General features: G+C 37.3%; 1 protein-coding gene across 1 annotated transcript in view; it reads left to right on the top strand.

The window, feature by feature from the left end:
* Nucleotides 1-338: 338 nt before the first annotated feature.
* BMPR1A (bone morphogenetic protein receptor type 1A) overlaps nt 339-16,257 on the top strand; it is a 138,045-nt gene continuing 122,126 nt past the window's right edge. The window contains exon 1 of the mRNA XM_016142796.2: nt 339-588. The gene's annotated coding sequence lies outside the window, so the exon portion shown is untranslated. The remainder of the gene's footprint in view (nt 589-16,257) is intronic.

Genomic DNA, 16,257 nt, shown 5'->3' with positions numbered 1-16,257 from the left:
CACGACGGCGGCAGTGGGGCTTCTTGGTGAGGAGGGGCTGGCGGGACCGAGCGGAGGAGAAGACCCCTCGACAACAGCCCGGCGCCCCCAAGACGGCGGCGGGCCCTCCCACCCGGCAGCCGGGCGCCAGGCACCGCAGACCCTTCGGGCGCTTCCGCCGCGCGCTCGGCTCCTTTCGCGTCCGGGGCGGAGCGCGGCGGGTGCACTCCCAGTGCGCGCGCGCAGCCCCGCGTCTCGCGGAGGCCCGCCCCTCCCCCCAGGCTCCGCTGCGGAGCCCGCACCGCCCCCCCCCCGACCCCCCCGCCGTGAGTGTCGGCGGTGGCGGCCGCTGCTGAGATTGGAATCCGCCTGCTGGCGCTCGGCTAAGGAGGAGGGAGGAGAGAAGGGGGCGGGCAGGAAGGCAGGCTCCGGCTCCAGCGCGTCCGTCCGCGCGAGACGAGGATCGCACGGCCGCGCGACGGGCGACCGGGCCGGGGCCGCTGCACGCCGAGGGCGAAGGCCGAACCGCGCCCCCGTCGCGTCCCGGTGGCTCACTGCGCCCACCCTGCGTCGCGCCGAGGGCTGGAGGATGAGTTCCCCGGGGTCCGGGTGAGTTGGCTCGTCGGGAGAATGCGTAAGCGTGCGGGAAGAGGCCGGCCGCGGCAGGGAGGCCGGCGCGGGCTTCGGTCGAAGTTTCAGGGGGAGCCGTGCGCGCGCGGGAGGCCCCAGCGGGGAGCGGCCCGGCCTGTTCGCCTCGCGGGGTCCCTGACGCCCCGGGTGTGTCAGCTTGCGGCCGACTGGGCCCCGCCGTCCCGCGTCCCCACCCTGGGCCCGAACCTGCCGCGGACGCCGGCCTTCTGGACACTCAACGTCGAGCCCTGGAAGCCTCTCGGCTGCCTGGCCCCTCTTTTGTTCCTCAGCCTCGGGTTTCAGGCTGAGTTTGAGGAGGCTGTGTGGGCGAAAGCCGCCTCCAAGGACGCTTCTTGAATCCTTAAATGGCAAAGGCGCTCACCTCCTTCGCCCAGGGGCTGCGAGGTTGATATTCGCGATTTGTCTCTATACGCTTCTGCAAAAAAAAAAAAAAAAAAAAAAAAAAAAAAAGAAAGAAAAAACCATGTCTGTTTTTTGGGGTGGTAGAGCCAGGAGGAGTTGCAAAACCTCTTCAAAACTTGTCCGCGGGAAGATGCCAGGTTTCTCGGAGGGTTCACCTGTTGTTCTGCGCTGCCATGTCTGTTGTGATTCTGCGCTTCAGTTTCTGAAAACTTTCTGCTGGGTCGAATGTAACCCTCCTTTCCCCCCCGCTCTTTCCAGACTCCTAGTAGAAAGGTTTGGCAACGAAAAAAAAGTAGCTTGCGTCAGGGAAGAAAAATTATGTGCTATGTGTTAGGGTCTGGCATTTTGTTACTTGTACTCGTCCGTGCTCTCGGATGTTTTAATATGGTCAGTGTTGCAGGTTTTCTCTTTTAAACGGTTAGCAAATTAATTGTTCTGAGTACATAGTACGAACTTGGCACATTCCCTTGTGTTACGTCATTTAATCCTTATGATAACTCTGGTTGTTGTATTCCTCATTTTTTAGACGAGGAAACCGAGACGAAAAGAAGTTAAATAGCTTGTTTAAGTGAGCTGGGATTTTCTTTACTACTATTCAGGAACTCTTAAAGTGAGGCAAAGGATGAGTTAAAAATAACAACGACAACAACAAAAACACCTCTTTCTGCAAACACTTTTATGTTTAGGAGCACTTTTCAGTTACTCATTCTTGAAATGATCGCTATTTTGTTGCCTGAGTTGAAAACAACTTTATTGTATTTAGTTGTAAGAGGAGTTCAATTCTGAATTAAAGTAAATTGTAACTTAATGCTTCCTGTTGTTTTCAGTTGTTGAAATAAAAAGTTTATGAACCAGATTTAAATATTTAAACGTAAAACTAAAATACAAGACAGTTCTGAGCTAGGAATAGGTTGAGTTTCCAAAAGGCTGATTGAAACTTAGAATGTACTTTTAATAGAAGGAGTGTTCTACTCCTGTTTTTTTTTTTAACCCCCCTGCTTATTATCTGTGGAGTTCATTTCAGACCTTTTCTACTTTCTTCACTTCTCCAAACACTTTACTGAAAAGATTTAGACATCCAGTGGGAGTTCCTTCCAGAATTTACTGGATTCCTTTTATCATGTGCTTCTTCTATCTTAGTGGAAGAATATTTTTCGTTCTTCTAGTTAATCTCTTGTTTCATTTTTCTCTTAATGGACTATGAATTGCCCTCTCTTTTGTCTTGGGGTTCTTAAAAGTATGAATGTGCTTAGGATTCCCTCAATTCAATTTACAATTAAGAAGTACAAATTGACAGTTACAAAATAGTCGTGGTGATGTAAAGTACAGCATAGAGAATACAGTCAATAACATTGTAATAACTGTATGCTGTCAAGAGGGTAGTAGAATTATGGGGAGGAATCACATTGTAAGTTATATAACTGTCTAACCACCTAGCTGTGCACCTGAAACTAATAAAATATTGAATGTCAGCTGTAATGAAAAAAAGAGATTCCCTCAATTTACAAAAATCTCGAGTCTACTGCACCCTCAAGTTGTCTTGTTGCTGCTTTTCCTTTTCACATCACATGAATGTTAAAAAAAAGTTTTTTCCTTATAAAAGTAATACATGTCATGAAAGAAAATAGAAGAGCAAAATTGAAGTAAAATTAAAGTTCAGTCCTTTATAATACTATCTCTAGAGATTGTCAAAGTCTACTTTTCCTGCCTTTACTTCCTGGCCATCCATTCATTTTTTAACCTTGTTATCTGGGTTACACTTTCACAGTAGTCCTCTATAACTTAATCAAAAACGTTTATGCCCCTTTCTGAGTCAACTTGAGCTTTCTGTAGTATTTTGAAGCGTCTTTCCTTGGTTTTCGTACATCCATCCATTTCATTCAATAAATACTGTATTCTAATACACCATGCAAGGCAATAGGCTGCAACAATAGATATGGCCCTTGTCTTTCTAGGGCTTAAAGTCTAGTGGGGGGAACATATATTAAAGAATTCTTTTGTGTGATTATGATTCTAATTAAAGTACAGAGTATTACAAAAGCTTGAAGTGGGGCTCTGACCTGGTGCTGGGAGAATCTGAGAAGGCCTTCTTAAAAATGTTACTTTGGAACCTGGGACAATTCTGAAGTATGAGTAGGAATTAACTAGATGAAGGGAGGACTTCTGTGACATTGTGCTGACTTTCTCTTTGCCCTTTTTCTGTTTTCTGTTTTCCTTTTGTGCTTAATGTATGTTCTCCAACTTTCACCTTTCAGATCACTTTCCTATGTCTCTAGCCCCTTGACCTTATTGTTTAGCCCAGCAGTCCCCAACCTTTTTGGCACCAGGGACTGGTGCTCCTATGAGAATCTAATGCCTGATGATCTGAGGTGGAGCTGAGGCGGTGAATACTAGTGCTGGGGAGCTGGCTGCAAATACAGATGAAACTTTGCTTGGTCGTCTGCTGCTCACCTCCTGCTGTGTGTCCTGGTTCCTAACAGGCCACAGACTGGTACCAGTCCATGGCTTGGGGATTGGGAGCCCTGGTTTAGATCTTTCTGTCTGAATAATTCTTGAATCTCTATCCTTTATTTCTCTTCTGCATTGAATCAATGTTTTTCCGACTGCCTTATGCATATCTCTTACTGGTTCTGTTTCAGACTGAACTCTTCCTTACCAAACTTGTTTCCCTGGTGTTCCTTATTTCTATTGATGCATACCAAACCCAGCTCTTTCCCCATTCCATCACATCTTGTCTGTAGCCAACATCTGTCTATTGGTTCTACTTTCATGGTATTTTTGCTCTTTTCCTGCTAACTCTGGTACAATTCTTAGTACTTGTTGGTGTCAAGGTTATGATAGATTTATAAAATGAGTTGGACAGTTTTCCTTTTTCTCTTTTCAGGAGCAGTTTAGACTGGGATTATCTTTTACTTGAGAGTTTGGCAGGCCTTACCTATGAGACAATTCAGGCTTTGATTGTTTTTTTTCCTGAAGAGGCTTTTAGTACCATTCCAAATTATTTAATAGCTGTTGTTCTGTGTAGATTTTCTATTTCTTTTATGAGTTTTAGTGTTTAATCCAGAAATTTATATATTGAGTTTTCAAATCTAGTATTTGATTTTCATAGTTCTTTTTCTTTAAATTTTTTTATTTGATATGTATTTGTATACCATATGTATTGTCTATATAGTTCTATATTTGATAACTTTCCCTTTTTAGTTTTGAACCGAATCAGGTTCTCATCCACCTAGATTGATGTTATATTTTTGCCTTCACTTCCATCTTTATCCAGGTTATCTTACGCATTTCTGCCTCAAGTACTCTTAAAGCTCAGTACTTGTCACTTCTCTACTCTGAAGTCCTTTTCATGAGATTTGCCTCAGATATTATTTTTATTTCCTGCTATTCTTATTTCCCGGTGTTTTTACTTCCTGCAAATGTTCCTTTTCAGCTGTCCCTGCTCATGCTATACTCTTCCCTCTATGGGGACTGCCCACATGGCCTATTGTCATGTCCAAGTCATACCCTCTTTCTGTGATAAAAGTTTGTTAAATCCTTATCTGTCAAAACAGGTCAATAGATATCTAAATTATGTGATTCTTGAAATAGAAGTTTAGTGATTTTATTTAAAGATAGATTATCACTAGAGATATTAAAATAAAATTGATTAAAATGGCTATCATTAGTGGTACTTCAGTGGAGATGGTTAATAAGTTGGTTAATTTTCTTTATAGTCCCTCAGAATGCTAATATATACAAATAATATTTATGTTATTGAGTAATGCATATATTACTCAAAAAATCTGGGTGGCTCCATAATGTAGTGGTTAGCATGTCTGTTTTACATGTAGAAGGTCATTGGTTCATGCTCCAGGTGAAGCCATGGACCATACCCTAGGTGCGTGAGGTCCCCTGGGGTGTGCAGAGAGCGTGTGTGGGGGAACACGCCCCACCTTCAGAGATCTAGTTTGTAAAGGGAGACAGCAGCATCCATAGGTCAGGGGTGGAAGTGGGGCGGGGGGGCAGATGGATTAAAGAGGGGAAAAAGCTGCAATATTGTAATAATTTTGTATGCTGATGGTAATTATACATATTGTGGGGATAATTTTGTAATGTGTATACTATATTTCTATGATGTACACCCAAAACTAATAGGATGTTATATGTCAATAACATTTTTAAAATGTAATAAGGTAAAAAAATCTGCGACTCGAAGGCTATGTAAAATCAAATGACAACGAGAAAAGTAAAATTCCATCTTTTTGAAGTTTTGCATTTTTTTTGAATGCAATTCCTTCTGAAGGAAGGTATATTTTTAAACATTAAGTTTTTTAGATAGTATTTTCTTATTGCACTTACTCATTTGTCTTTGTTTTTGAAAGATCAACTTTATTGAAGTATAATTTATATATAGTATTATGCACACATGTTCAGTGTTCAGTTCCGTGAATCATTTAGTCTTCCGTTTTTATACAGATATTCTGCTTCTAAACTACAGATTGGGTCTGTAACTGACTTTGTTGCATATTAAAATGAATAAATGGAGAAAGGCCCCTGTCTAGCTTAGCAGTGGCAGGACATCAGTTACAGTAGCACTGATCTGACTTTTGGATCTTGGAAGGAGGGAACCATGGAAAGGAAACCGAGTTTCCTCTTAGGCTAAATTTTGGACTAGAAAGTTTTTCCTTTCCTTCTTCCCTCTTCCATCTTTTATTTGTATTTATGTTTTTAAAATGCCTTCTTAATTACTTCAATGTCTGTATTGATCACATCAGTTCAACTTATAAGATTAAATATTGAGTTGCATTGAATTACATCAATTATAAGACGCACCATAATTTTATAAACCACTTATAAAGAAAATGTTTCTAGTTATCTTTAAGAAGTTATTGATTGTGGAAGCACCCTAATTTCAGAGATTCTAAAATATGAATAATACATGCGCCATTAGAGGTGATGAAAACAGGTTCTTTCCCTTATCAAAACTATCATTCTTTTAGTGTATTGTTTAGAAGAAGAATTTAAACTACACTTGTAGGAGGGACTTATAGCTTTCCTGTTATGAAAAGTTATTTTTTAAAAGAGAATGCTTGTCTTTAACAAGTAAAATATTTCTTGCAGGCAGTATAGAGAAATATTTGTTTTTGAATGAGGGTCTCCCACAACTAGATGTGCCATCTGATTTCAAGGCACTTTGTCCCCCAGCTTTCAGTATTTTTTCCCTTCAATTTCTTTTGCTCATTTTTTTGACTCATGACTTCTCTAAGAGCTGGTAATTTTCACAAAATGGCACAGATTGTATAAGGGAGGGTATTATGGGAGGGTTGCGATAGCCAATTTTGTGGATTATTTTAAAAACAATATCCAGTATTTATATATCACCATTAACAATCATCATATACTTAGTTTTAAAAAAGGTAAATGTAAAAATAATTGTAAAATGTTTGGATACTTTACTGAATCATAGTTATAATGTATTATTTTTTTGTAGTCAATATTTTAAAGGCTTTCAGAATAGAAACACAATAATGTTTTTGGGGATCCCCAGTAGTATTTTTTAAAGAGAGCACTAGTTAGAGTAGGGGCTTAGAGAAAACACGATCACTGAGTAGAACTTATGATGGGCGCACTCGGTCCTTAAACCAACTCATCATGGGCACAGAGGGTCCCTAAACCAAGTTCATATGGGCAGTTAAATATAGAACTAATGAGTAGACATTGAATAGATAGGGAAGTTTTTCTTGAGTATCTTTTATTAAAAACAAATGACTCTGAGCTACTCTGATACAGTTGTTCTTGTTACTCTTAAAATTTTATGTTTCTGATGAATCTTGTTTTCTTATGGTATACATTCGTTATAACACTAATAACATCAGAAGCAGTGAAGCTTGGCTGTTGCGCTGGCTGTATATAATTGCTTTGATTTAAAGAAGTGGCTAGGGGTATGTCAGGTGTAGGGATAAAATAATCAGATTTGCAGTTTAAGGAGATTAATTACATAGTGGAGAATCAATTTGAAGAAAGGAAGACTGCGGACACTGAAACTTGTGGGGAGGCTTTTTCATCCTGGCCCATACTAGGATGGTGGCAGGTAATCAAGGCCTAGAATGGACAGGACTTGATGATTAGTTATGGACGAGAGAAGTAATGGGATTGGCAAGAATGACTCCTAGTTTCTGGCTTGGAACTTGGGTAGATGGGTATTGTTGATTGAAATGAAATATGTGGAGGGAGAGCTGGTCAGTGGAGGAATATAGTTTGTTTTTGATCATATGGAGTTTGAAGTGCATATGCAACAGACAAATAGAAATTTCCACTTGACAATTACATATATGGGTCTGGAGTTTGATAGAGGTTTAGGCTGAGGATAGATAGACATTTGGGAGTGATTACAGTATAGGTTATATAGTCCAACAGTGGAAATTGGCTAGCTTTCTCAAGGGACTTTTGCTTGCAGGTGACAGACTCAACTCAAAGTAAACAAAAGGGGAAAAAATTCCCTGCTCTCTGTTTTTGGAAAGCCTGGAAATAGGCATGGCTGGATCTCAGCTTTCAGATGATATAATCAGAGGTCTCTTCTCTGTTCTCCACTTTTTTGGCCTTATTTTCAGTAGGTTCTTTCATCTGGCAGAAGAGGACCACGGGCAACTCCAGACTTGTATGGTCCTTTCTCAAGAGGGGGACAAGGCACCTCTTTCCCAGGTGCATGTATTCTGTCTCATGGAGGGAGTCTTATTGGATCTGCATGGAGTGTGGGGTACTATCATTGGCCAGACCTGGCTTGCATGCTCACTGGACCAGTCAGGGAGCCTGTTAAACTCTGGGACCAATAGTCTTCATTGAACCATGTGAGATGGGAAAGTGGTTGTTTCCCCAAAGAAATGTTGGCTTTGGGCAGAAAACCACATAAATCTGCTGTCTTTGGTTCTTAGCCTTTTTAGAGGTCATTTCTTGAGCGCCTGAAGAAAAATACACAAATAACAGCAATTTTGTGTATGATTTCATGGTTATAGTATAGACCTCATAACAGGAACTCCCAGTGTATAGCAGAGAGCCTAGGATAGCCCTGAGAAACACCAATTTAAGACCTAGGTAGAAAAAATAGACATTAAATACTTTTACAAATTATTATCTAATTGTATCTGTAAGATGTGTAAAAGAGAAGTACAGGGAGCTTATAAGAGTCTATAATAAGGGAACCTGGGCTGTTCAGGGTGCAAGTGCTTTGGAAGGCGGAATGAGAAGGTGGCCTATAGGGTGAGACCTTAGACCAGAAAGGACGAGGGAGAATGTTTCTGGAAGTATTCAGTAGTTTTTAAAGCAAACCTTTTTTGCTTTTTTAAAATTAGAAAAGCAGTACATCTGTTGTAGATAATTCAGGAAATATGAAAAGTATAAAGTTAGCTGTGCAGTCTTGGATATTACTCTAAACCTATCTGGATCTTCCATTTCCCTATCTTAAAATGTGAAAGCAACTTGGTGAACTTTAAGATCATTTTCTGCTAAAAAAAAAAAAAGAAAAAGGGAAGGCAACTCCATGACTTTAATGTGGAGTGGGTAGGTGCCGAAATTACAGGTTCATATAATGCTTTTAGTTGTGATGACATCACTGAATTTCTGACTTTTGACTGAAAGTCACTCTTTTTGCCTTTTCAGTCATTTTAAGTAATGAAAGGAATGGCTTATAACCAGTGTTTTTTCATGCACTGCTTTCTTATCTCCTTTTTTGAGCCCTAATTTTTTTTTCTTTCGCCTTCAGGTGGATTATTTGAAATGTTATAGGCTCTCAATTTTGAAGTTATCTAGAGGAGACTTGCATGTTTGTGATACTGTTTTATATATATCGTAATTTGTAAGTACTTTTCTTATTAGCAATTAAAAATTTTTACAATATATTTCAGGACAATAAGATCTTGAGTGTCTTAAATTTGTATTTAATTAAAAATATTTTAGATTTCTGGCTAAAAGGAACTCCTGATCGGAAGTGTTAAAGGCCATTACCTTTTGGTAAAGTTCTTAAGAACTTATAATATTTTGACACGATTCATTTTAAAATGGTCATGAAATAAAAATACTTCAACAGTAACTACACAGAAGTATCTTAAATATACACATATACACCAAATCATCAAAATATGGTCACTTGATGACATTATTTTTTATATCTTCATTTCAGTAATCTTTCATACAATAAAAATGTTGGGAAGAAACTGCATGTTGAATTTATATATCTCTCTAAATAAAGAAAAAGAAGCTAATCTTTCTGAAGTAGTGCTTTAATAATCATCCTTGTTAGATATTTTTCTCTGGTTTCTTACTTGCTTACAATATAACATTCTAATGATCTCAGACTGGCCTTCTGCTTTCGCTCAGTCTGCCTTTTCTGCCTCATTCACTTCCTCCCACTCTTTCATTAGTTTATATCACCTAAATATCCAATTCTAGGTTTGGATTCAAAATTCTTAGACCTATTATGTCCACTATAGTAGCCAATATCACATCTAGCCACTGAATATTTGAAATGTGGCTAATCTGAATTATCCACTAGATTTTGAAGTAAGTACAAAAAAAAAAGAATGTAAAATATCTCTGCTTTAAAAATATTGACTACATATTGAAATGATACTGTTTTGAATATGTTGAATTAAATTTATTAAAATTAACGTCACCTAATTCTTTTTGCTTTTTTAATATGGCTGCTATAAAATTTAAAATTATGTGTTATATTGGACAGTGCTGCTTTCTTTCCTTCCCCCTATCAAAATGCTTCAAAATCCTGTCTCTTCTAGGAAGTCTTTCACAGTGGTCCAGGCCTAGAAGTTAGCTCTTTTGCATCTTTAATTTGGGTAGTATTTTGGTGTTTCTTGTACCATCTATTAATAATTAGGTTTCTTTATTACAGACCTTCTCAGGTTTTGATCTGGTGAAACTCCAAATAGTTTACCTGTGTATTACCATAAAACCCTACGTTGTTTCTTCTGTTAACAGAAGTTACACATATTTGTGATTAAACTTTAAACAATACAGTTTTGAAGTAGATAGTGAAAGTCTTTTGTAACCCTACCCAACCCCCCACAGATTATAAATGTTAAAAGTTTAGAGATAAGTATAATCTTTCTTTTCCATTGTCTTCATTTTTTTCTCCCCTTTCCAAAAATTGAGCCATACTATACATCCTTTTCTTTAACCTTGTTTTAATTGAAATGTAGGACTCTTTATGTCAGTAAATGTCACTTTCCTCATTCTTTTTAGCAGTATTCCATTTTGTGAATATACCTTAATTTTATTTACTAATTCTCTTTGATGAATCTTTAGATTGTTTCCATTGTTTTTTGCATTACAAACAATGCTGTGGTGTTTGTATATATCCTGTGAGACTTTTTATTTTATAGGATGAATTCTTAGAAATGCATTTACTGTAAGAGAAACCCTGCAGAGTTGATATAGTGCCAACCTGCTCTGAAAAAACTTTGCAATAGTTCACATTCCAACCAAGCATTTGAGTATGTTCTCCCCCTACTCATCAACATATAATAACATCAGTCTGTTTTAATCTTTGCCAGTCTGCCAGCTGAAAAAACAGTATTATAGTTTTAATCTGTGTTTCCTTGAGTATGAGTAAGGTTGAGCAAGCGTTTTTTTTTTTTTTTTTTTTTAAATTTTAAATTTTAATTTTTATTTTTAGGTGAGGCAACTCTTGGTTGCCCTCACAGATCGCAAGGACCTTGTCAGCTTACAATCCCTTTTTATTTTTTACACCTACAATACCTGGTCTTCTAGGTAGTCTCCTATTGAGCAGGATTTTATGTGTTTGTTGGCTCTTTGCATTTCTCTGTCTTGTTCATTTTTCTATTTTCTATTTTTATTTTTTATATTTCATTAATAGGAACTTTTTGAGGTATAGATATTAACTTTTTTGGCATGTTATGTTTCTTAAATTGGTCATTAAAAATTTTTTTGATATATAAAAATTCCTTTGCCATTTTAAGAGTATTGAAAAGAGAAAAATAAACAATGCAATTAAAAAATGGGCAAAAGATCTGAACAGATACTTCTCCAAAGATGAAATACAGATGGCTAACAGACGTATGCAAAGATGCTTAAGGTTGCTAATCATCAGAGAAATGCAAATTAAAACCATAATGAGATGCCACCTGACACCTGTCAGAATGGCTATCATCAATAAATTAAAAAACAAGTGTTGGTGAGGATACAGAGAAAAGGAAACCTTCATACATTGTTGGTGGTATTGCAAATTGGTACAGCTACTATGGAAAACAGTATGGAGGTTTCTCAAAAAAATTAAAAATGAATATACCTTTTGACTCAGCAATTGCACTTCTGGGTATTTATCCAAAGAAAACCAAAACAATAATTCATAAAGATCTATGTACTCCAATGTTCATGACAGCACAATTTACAATAGCCAAGATATGGAAGATACCTAAATGCCCATCAACAGATGATTGGATAAAGAAATTATGGTTCATAATACAATGAAATATTACTCAGCCATTAAAAAAATCAAGTCCTACAATTTACAACAACATGGACGGACCTAGAGGTTATTATGCTGAGTGAAATAATACAGAGAAAGATAAATACCATATGATTTCACTTATATGTGGAATCTAAAGAACAAAAAGAACAAACTAATCAAAAACAGACTTACAAATCTAGTGGACAATTTGGTGATGGACAGAGGGGAGGCAGATTGTGGGGCTGGGAGAATGCGGTGAAGTGTTAAAGAAGTACAAATTAGTAGTCAATGATCATGGGGATGAGGAGCACGGCATAGGGAATGCAGTTAGCATTAATGTGATGGCTAAGTGGAGGGCCGGGGAGGGAGGGAGCAATTGGGGTAATTGTTTTATGAACAATATAGATGTCTAACCAATGTCTTGTATACTTGAAACAAATTTAAATAAATAAATTTATTAAAAATAAAAAATAAAAACTTTAAGTTATCACACTCTCAACTTATTGTATAAGCTCTTTGGTAGCTGAATTTTGCCCTAAAATATGTATTTTTTGCCAACAGTTTTTCCAACTAATTCAGTGCTTTATGTAGAGTAAATGTTCAAATATCTATATGTGTTGATGGCACAGGGGTCCAGAATAAACCACTGTAGCATAAAAATTATTTTGAGCCGAAGGCATTTGAAAGAATAGGCTTTTCCCGCCTGAACTCCCTTATCTGCCTAAAAGCAGAGCCTCTCAGGGGAGCTCAATTGTCATAAATTCGCTTCCCAGAGTTTTGAGACCATTTAAGATTGACCCATCACTTAGGAGAAGAGTGGACTGATGGGTACCACACCTCAACTGACATTGTCACAAAACGATCATATCTTCCACCTATTCATCCAAGGACCTATTTATGTTTCCTAAAAGTTGTTTGTTTTCCTGTAAGTGCCCTCTTCCCCTCTCTTTCCCTGATTAATGCTATAGAAGCCCCAAATTCTGACTGCCTTCCTGAGTCACATTTTTTTTTCTGTAAATTTTGGTAAATGAATAAAAATCTCTATGTTTCTCTTGCTAATTTGTCTTTTGTCAGCCTAATTTGCAGGCCCAGATTTGGAACCCAAGAGCATAGAGAAGTTTTTCCTCTTTGAAAATGGCCGGATTGTTTCTGGCAGTTAGGGCAGGGGGTCATAAGCAAATGAAGTTTATATCTGTCTAAAAACAAGATTAAGTATTTTAAATATAAAGGGCATAAATCAAGTTTATTTAATCTACATTTAAAAAAAATGTTTTCTCCAAAATTAAAATGTGTTAGATGAGTTAGAATATACCATTAGAGAGACACCCCCTCACTCCTTGAATATAGTCCTACGATAATAAAGCTATTGATCGGCGTAATTACTCTAATTGTATTGACTAAGCTTTTTTTCATCCCAGAGTTATTCACTGTTTTGTGTTCTTTCTTGCCATCTTATCAATTTGCATAGAAGAAGGTTTGTGACTGGTTCCACTGGTCACATCATTGAGAAGAAACAAAAAAAGTTCATTCAGTTAAGATTAAGTAAAATCTTTAAGAGGGCACCAATTGTTTTAAAAGAAGAAATCTTGATTTGATTACAGTGACTTTTCCTTTATCTGGATTCCATATAACTTAAAAGGTTCATTAAACTTTGAATTATTTATATGTTTAGTTATCAATTTGGTATATTGTATTTGGTAGCTTACTGGTTTCTGTTTACTAGGTTTGTGACCTTGCACCAAAGTAATTAATCTTCCTAAGCTTTATTTCCTCATACATAAAATGAGGATAATAATAGTCCTCTCTCACAACGTTACTATGAAGACTAACGAATGGGTGCACTTGAGCACTGAACACTATACTTGCTACATAGTAATGTTTAATCTTAATGAAGGTGAATATTTGTGTGAGAGAAGTTGAGGTCAGTTTTATCGTCAAAAGCAAATTTGAATGGTCGCATAGATAGGGTCCTTGAAAATTAAATTTAATCTTGATCCCTTCTGATTCAGTACATGTTATTTCTGTTCATATTAATACTTGAATTTGTAAAGTGCTTTTTTATACTGGCAAATCGACATAGGTTTTGTTGCTTTTTGTTTTTTGTACCTCAAGAATCTGAGGCTAATGAAGGTTCATTGTTCCACCAAGGTCAAGTAAGTAAAGTAAGTAGAATTAGACCTCAGAACTAGTGTAAAGTGAAGTCAAGACTGCACATTCTAAAGAAAGCCCAAACAGTAGTGGCCTGAATCCTCTCCAGGGCTTATTAAAATGTGACAGAACCCCAATAGACGATGGAGGAGAGGGGAATTTTGCACACTGTCATTGTAGTAGCTAGTCTGCCTAGTCAGGGAGCTGGTGGTTTTTGCTCCCTTTTTCCGTTGGGGTGGCCTTCTCTTAGATACTTAGTATGGAGAAGTAGATGAGAACCAGTTCTGAAGGTTAGAATACTAGCAAAAAATGAGGTGGAACATTTCATTACCTAGATGATAGTCATTATACAGCTGATTGGTTTACCCGTGTGTATTCTAGGAAGGGAAAAAGAAAATTGGAGCGAAATCTCGAGATGGACAGGAGGTGGCCATGGAACAGCCTATATTTGTTTTGAATTTTTGTTCAAGTGGGTGATGCAGAAGGTAACCAGGTTTCAGCCATCCTGACAGGGCTGGCTCTCCTGGAGAAGGGAGCAAAAGTAGCAGAGGTTGAGCTGAAGCAGACCTTTAGGGAAATGTGCAGTAGGTTAGAGCCCCAAAACCCCTTAGTCACCAAAGAGCTTCAGCTTGTCTCCAGAAGAAAAGCCATAATTTGGCTGCCTGTGATACAGCTAGTATAGTCTGTTTTAGGGAAGTGGCAATAACCACAAAGTACTACAAAAGTGCTCAGATGTTGAGACAGTTTATTCTGTTCTTCATGTCCCCACTCCCTCCCCACAGTAGATCAGAGCACACCCCTTTCTTGTACCATGGGGGAAGCCTGAGTGTAGAGAGAAGGGAAGTGATTTTAAGATTCAAGATTAAACTTTTATATAGTAATAAATGAAACTGCACTTTTAATAACTGAAAGCTACTGGAAAGCTGTAGGATTTGTTCCTACATTAAAGTTAGAAAGGGGAAATTGGACCAACCATAGCTGGAGGTAGAAAAGAGAAAAATAAAAACCTTTCTCATGTTTGTACCAATTTCACACCCTTTATTAAAGTTACATAAATATCACCTTAAGTTCTTACTAAAGCACCTGTGACACCAGACCTCATTCTTTTCTCTCTGTAAAGCTATTAGAGTATTATACCATAAGTCCTCACTTTATATCTTATAAACGATGTATAACAAAACATAGGCTAATTGAGATAAACAGGAATAAGTTCCTGTGGCATCTCATCAGCGTTGTAATGACAGGACCTTGAATGAAATGACATGATTCGGGGACCTGCTGCTGTACATGATCATTTGATAGTAATGGTTTCCAAGTGTATTACTGTTCTGCTCAATGTAATTTTAATATTAAGCATATTTTCTTTAATTCTAACTATGAAATTCGTAAGCTATACGATAACCTTTTTAATTGGACATTTAGTAAAATATCTTATTCCTTAGTTTTTATCGAGTTGTTGGAATTTATCAAAGCTTGAAAACATTAAATATAATAAAAACATTCATTAAAAGGTACAAGTTTAATAGTATAGGCGATTTTGAGTTTTTGAGGTTTTAATTTTCAGCCATTATTCACATATAAAAAGTAGGTGGGTTTTAGTTTAAGCAATCTAGAGTAATAAAATACAAGATCGAAGTAGATTAGATTATGCCTAACATATTTTCCTTTGTGTGTACCTGGCCCTATTTTAAGTAACTTTACACATATCCATCCATTTAATTCTTAAAATGTTCTGTGAGGTATTCGGTAGGTATTGTTATCAGTTCCTTTTTACACATGAGGAAAATGAGGCTGCAGAGGTTAAATAATTTGTTAAGGGTTGCACAGTTAGTAAGTGGCAGAGCTGGGATTCAAATCCAGGTAGTCTGACTTTAGATAAAGTTCATGTTCTTAACCACAGACTTTTATTTGTTCTCAAATGCGGTAGGGTTATTTTAAGATGAGGTTGTGTATTAAACACTCATACACATATTGCTTTATTTTTGCCTGTTTTTATTGCATGTTCTCTACATAGAGTAGATAGATGTGTTTGCCTATGTTTGCTGTAGTGTTCCCTGAGGTACCTGGTAAAATATTATCTCCATACAAGGTCTATATATATATAGATATATATTTGATGGGTTAAATTTGATTGACTTTTAACACTTAACTCTTACTTCTCTTTTTAATATTTAAAATTTGTTAGAAACTTCATGGGTGGTAACTTTTTGATTGATATTCTTCAACTTCCCTGATGTTGCCATTGCATTGAAGAGAAAAGAATATTAAAACTCGGTGGAATACAGTTGCTTTTTAAACATTTATCCAAAACCCTTCCTATAACTAAATATATTTTTTAAATTAATGTTTGATTATTTATCTCAATTCCAATTATATGTATATGTGTATTTTTAATTCTTGATGATGGTCATACAAAAGCTTTTTAAAAATAGCTTTACCAGGGCTACTAATCTTATTAAAGTTTTTGAAATTGGGTAGCTGTTTGCATAGTATAATATGTTATTTGTGTTGTTTCTTAGAATACATTTAAAATCTACCCTGTGGTGGTGGTGGGGTGGGGGGTGGGGTGTGGAATAAATAAATAAAATCTACCCTGTGGGAGAGTGGGAAGAAAA

The sequence above is a fragment of the Rousettus aegyptiacus genome, unplaced genomic scaffold (genome assembly GCF_014176215.1).
Source record: "Rousettus aegyptiacus isolate mRouAeg1 unplaced genomic scaffold, mRouAeg1.p scaffold_m13_p_6, whole genome shotgun sequence".
Taxonomy (NCBI): Eukaryota; Metazoa; Chordata; class Mammalia; order Chiroptera; family Pteropodidae; genus Rousettus; species Rousettus aegyptiacus.
This window is presented reverse-complemented; position numbering and strand designations above follow the sequence as displayed.